Below are 5,000 nucleotides of genomic sequence, written 5' to 3' on the forward strand. Positions count from 1 at the left end.
ACCTCTCTCTCTCTTTCTCTCCCTCTCGTGTAAATAGTAATATATCTGTCGACCGTGAACCCCTATTGAAAGCGGCAGTTCTAGTGGGGTAGCAGTTATAGTGGCAGTGGGGTAGCAGTTATAGTGGCAGTGGGGTAGCAGTTATAGTGGCAGTGGGGTAGCAGTTGTTGTGGCAGTGGGGTAGCAGTTATAGTGGCAGTGGGGTAGCAGTTATAGTGGCAGTGGGGTAGCAGTTCTAGTGGCAGTGGGGTAGCAGTTATAGTGGCAGTGGGGTAGCAGTTCTAGTGGCAGTGGGGTAGCAGTTATAGTGGCAGTGGGGTAGCAGTTGTTGTGGCAGTGGGGTAGCAGTTGTTGTGGCAGTGGGGTAGCAGTTGTTGTGACAGTGGGGTAGCAGTTATAGTGGCAGTGGGGTAGCAGTTATAGTGGCAGTGGGGTAGCAGTTCTAGTGGCAGTGGGGTAGCAGTTATAGTGGCAGTGGGGTAGCAGTTATAGTGGCAGTGGGGTAGCAGTTGTTGTGGCAGTGGGGTAGCAGTTATAGTGGCAGTGGGGTAGCAGTTATAGTGGCAGTGGGGTAGCAGTTGTTGTGGCAGTGGGGTAGCAGTTATAGTGGCAGTGGGGTAGCAGTTCTAGTGGCAGTGGGGTAGGAGTTCTAGTGGCAGTGGGGTAGTAGTTCCAGTGGCAGTGGGGTAGCAGTTCTAATGGCAGTGGGGTAGCAGTTCTAGTGGCAGTGGGGTAGCAGTTGTTGTGGCAGTGGGGTAGCAGTTGTAGTGGCAGTGGGGTAGCAGTGGCAGTGGGGTAGCAGTTGTTGTGGCAGTGGGGTAGCAGTGGCAGTGGGGTAGCAGTTCTAGTGGCAGTGGGGTAGCAGTTCTAGTGGCAGTGGGGTAGCAGTGGCAGTGGGGTAGCAGTTATAGTGGCAGTGGGGTAGCAGTTGTTGTGCCAGTGGGGTAGCAGTTGTTGTGGCAGTGGGGTAGCAGTTATAGTGGCAGTGGGGTAGCAGTTCTAGTGGCAGTGGGGTAGCAGTTGTTGTGGCAGTGGGGTAGCAGTTCTAGTGGCAGTGGGGTAGCAGTTCTAGTGGCAGTGGGGTAGCAGTTATAGTGGCAGTGGGGTAGCAGTGGCAGTGGGGTAGCAGTTGTTGTGGCAGTGGGGTAGCAGTTATAGTGGCAGTGGGGTAGCAGTTATAGTGGCAGTTGGGTAGCAGTGGCAGTGGGGTAGCAGTTCTGGTGGCAGTGGGGTAGCAGTTCTAGTGGCAGTGGGGTAGCAGTGGCAGTGGGGTAGCAGTTCTAGTGGCAGTGGGGTAGCAGTTGTTGTGGCAGTGGGGTAGCAGTGGCAGTGGGGTAGCAGTTCTAGTGGCAGTGGGGTAGCAGTGGCAGTGGGGTAGCAGTTCTGGTGGCAGTGGGGTAGCAGTTCTGGTGGCAGTGGGGTAGCAGTGGCAGTGGGGTAGCAGTTCTGGTGGCAGTGGGGTAGCAGTTCTGGTGGCAGTGGGGTAGCAGTGGCAGTGGGGTAGCAGTTCTAGTGGCAGTGGGGTAGCAGTGGCAGTGGGGTAGCAGTGGCAGTGGGGTAGCAGTTCTAGTGGCAGTGGGGTAGCAGTGGCAGTGGGGTAGCAGTTCTAGTGGCAGTGGGGTAGCAGTGGCAGTTGGGTAGCAGTTCTGGTGGCAGTTGGCTATCAGTTCTAGTGGCAGTGGGGTAGCTGTGGCAGTGTCGCAAAAGTTCTAGTGGCAGTGGGGTAGCAGTTCTGGTGGCAGTTGGCTAACAGTTCTAGTGGCAGTGGGGTAGCAGTGGCAGTGGGGTAGCAGTTCTGGTGGCAGTTGGCTAACAGTTCTAGTGGCAGTGGGGTAGCTGTGGCAGTGTGTGTGTGTGTGTGTGTGTGTGTGTGTGTGTGTGTGTGTGTGTGTGTGTGTGTGTTTACTTGGCTGGTTGGTTTGTTCTTTTCTTTCACCTTGTTTTTAAGGGAAAAAAATATTTTCATGTTTTGAGTATCCTTCATGAAATCTATTTTCAGTGCAATCTTAATTGCGAAAACATACTGATAAAAAAACAGATGAACAGATGAGTAAGCATGAAATTAAGAACATTCATAATAAATATGACAGAAAAGTTGGCATCACAACGAACATCAAAACTATTTTAGTCCAGTTTTTACGCTACCTATGTGAGGATAAAGCATTGTGACAATACAATACATTACATTACATTACATTAGATCATCTCATATTATATTATGTTATATTATATCATATCATATTTCTGTTTGAATTATGTACATTGCCTTCATTTTTTGTGTGTTTGCTATTGATTCCGATGTTGAATTTGAGGTCAGTGCATTGCAGTGATCCATCACGTGTGAAATACGATGAACAGATGTGTTTCAGTGTCATTTCTGTTGACGTCATCCAGAACGACACTGTCATTATCATTATCGTCATTGTCGTTGCTCCCCTCTTTCTCTTTTCTTTTCTTCTCTCTGATTTGTCTCCTAGAGTTGCAGTGGGAAAAGACAAGAACCCATCTTCGATGACAAAGGATTTAAAATAAATAAATAAATAAATAAGGAGGACTTCCCACGATTTCTCGCAATTGACAGAAAAACGTGGGAGGGGAACAACCACGATTTCTCGCAATCCCACGATTTCTCTCAAAATGAGAGAAATCGTGGGCTTACACCCTCTCTCTCTCTCTCGCTCTCTCCCTCCCTCTCTCTCCCTCTCCATCTCTCTCCCCTTTCTCCCTCTCTCCCCCTCCCTCTCCCCCTCTCTCTCTCTATCGCACGCTCTCTCTCTCTCTCCCTCTCTCTCCCCCCTCTCTCTCCCTCCCTCCCTCTCGCTCTCTCCCCTCTCTCTCCTCTCTCCCCCCCTCTCTCTCTTTCTCCATCTCCCTCCCCCTCTCTCTCTCTTTCTCCCTCCCTCCCCCTCTCTTTCTGTTTCCCTCTCTATTTTTCCATCTCTCTCTCTCTTTCTCTCACTCTCTCTCTCTCTCTTTCTGTGTTTCCCTCTCACTCTCTCTCTCTCTCTCTCTCTCAATCTCTCTCTCTTTTTCTGTGTTTCCATCTCTATTTTCCATCTCACTCTCTCTCTCTCTCTCTCTCCCTCTCTTTCTGTGTTTCTCTCTCTATTTTCCAACCTCTCTCTCTCTCTCTCTCTCTCTCTCTCTCTCTCTCTCTCTCTCTCTTCCATTCATTTTTCACCTAAGTGTGTTCCTGTGTTCAAATGCTGGCATACATGGAATTCCGCCTGCTTGCAAATGTTGGAGTGTGCGACGCCAAGAAAGGAGGTCGATGGTGAAAGGGTTAAAGGGGCGAGAGAGGGTAGGGGGGGTGTGGGGGTGGGGGTTGCCATTATTAAATCAAAGTGCTGGCACTCTTTTTTTTTTCTTTTTTTTTTTCTCCCATCATTAAATCACTCCAGAAGACCCTGCAAGAGATTCATGGGCTAAAAACACAACAAACAAAGTAATATCAGATGATTCTTCTGTGAGGTGAAATGCGGAAAGAGCGTGCTAATCTATTTGCTTCCGTCCTCATAGCGTTAATAACGTGAGTGATATAAAGTGTTCCATAAACAGCGTGCAGTTGATTGATAAATGTCTTGGAGGAAAAAAATGATCAGGTGCCAAAGATTCGAACAGATTAGAATATTACGGAGATATGGAACAACAATAGCGCGCGCGAGCACGCACACACGCTCACACACACACGCACGCACGCACCCACACACACACACACACACACACACACACACACACACAAACACACACACGCGCGCGCGCGCATACACACACACACACACACACACACACACACACACACACACTTCATTAAGCGGACACTCGATTGACATTCAGTAAAGTCATAATCTTCGATAAAAAATAAAACAGAATAAAAAAGAAAAGGAAAAAAAGAAGCATGCTTATGAGCAAAAGCATTAATCAGCGTTGCTGCTACCACGTTTGCTACTGGTGTTAATCTTCTTCTACTGCTTCGTTCCTGCTGCTAATACTATCGGAGAAAGTGACGTTTAAGTGAAGCGTTCAAAGTGTTCAGCCTCAAACAAATGACTCAAGAGACACACGAACCCAAAACGATAACAATATTCATACCCCTGCCACCCCCCCCACCCACCACCCCCTTTTTTTTTATAGCAAAGATCCTATCTTCCTTTCTATAGAAAAATTACAACAGCAAAAACAACAAAATTACCAACCAAACAAAAGTATAATCATCATAACACAGTAGTCGAAAGAGATATTTTTGATACATTATTCAAGAAAATAAAAGCATGTCCAAAATTAGCTCCCTTTTTTTTTCTCTCAAAACGACAAGAACTATCAGGATAGCGTCTACCCCGTAATGGAAACAGAGAAACACACGATATCATTCAAGACAAACAAATAAACCAGCATCAAACAACATCTTCCACGGGTACAAAGAATCCTGCAATGCCAGACCAGACAAGAGAAAAGACGACTGCTTCAATACAGACACGGACAATCAGCTTCAGAGGCTCCATCCAACCAAGAAAGAAAACAAAAAAGCTTCAAAGACATTAAAGGCGCCACCAGTGAAACAAATGGCACTCCATGAATAAAAAAACCAAACTCAACACACTGTGTCCATGAGAACAATGCCGCATTTCCTTGTCCATTCTCTCAGCCAGATGTAAATTCAAACACCTTCCAGTGTGCAGGTCTGCTAGCCTCTAGATCACACCACAGCAAAACGAAAGACAACGGCAGATGTCAGTGGCGCTAAAAGAAATAGAAAGAGGAGAAGAGGAAGGAAGTAGGAAGAGGTGAAAGGGAAGGGGGAGGAGGAGGAGGAGGAGGAGGAAGGCAAAGGAGGAGGGGGGAAAGGAGTACAGAGGAGGAGATGGTGGAGGAAGAAGAGTTGGAGGAGGAGGTGCAAAAGGAGGACAAGGAAGTGGAGGAGGAGGAGGAGGAAGAGGAGGAAGAAGAGATGTTGGAGTAGGAGAGAAAAGTAGGAAGAAGAGGGGAGAAGGAGGAGGGGG

The sequence above is a fragment of the Babylonia areolata genome, chromosome 31 (genome assembly GCF_041734735.1).
Source record: "Babylonia areolata isolate BAREFJ2019XMU chromosome 31, ASM4173473v1, whole genome shotgun sequence".
Lineage (NCBI taxonomy): Eukaryota > Metazoa > Mollusca > Gastropoda > Neogastropoda > Buccinidae > Babylonia > Babylonia areolata.